Source organism: Panthera uncia, chromosome E1 (assembly GCF_023721935.1).
Source record: "Panthera uncia isolate 11264 chromosome E1, Puncia_PCG_1.0, whole genome shotgun sequence".
NCBI lineage: Eukaryota > Metazoa > Chordata > Mammalia > Carnivora > Felidae > Panthera > Panthera uncia.
In genome coordinates, this window is record NC_064814.1 from 53,481,777 (window position 1) to 53,482,213 (window position 437).

Consider the following 437-nt stretch of genomic DNA (forward strand, 5'->3'; position numbering starts at 1 on the left):
CCCCGGGACGGAGCGGGCTGCGGCGGGGGGCGCGCGGCGGCCGGCCCTCACTCACTCACCATGCCCGGCTGCGACTGCAGAGGCGGCGGCGGCGGCGGCGGCGGCGGCGGGAGGGAGCGCAGCGGCCGGAGCGCGTGCGGGAGGGAGCGAGGGAGACACACGCACTCACACACCCGCACACGCGGGAGCGCCGCGAGGGGAGGGGAGGGGAGAGGAGGGGAGGGGAAGGCGGCCGCTCACCGCCGCCCACGTTTACACGCCTGGCGGGCGGGGGCTCCTCTTCGCCGCTCCCCACTCTCGGCGGCACTTGAAGCTCCGCGTCACCGAAGCCCAGGACTCCCGTTATTGGAAACGGCGAGCCTGGAGGCGGAGAGGGGGCCGGGAGCGGGGCGGGAGCGTCCCTTCCGGAGCCGGCCCCGCGGCTGGGCCAGACCTCC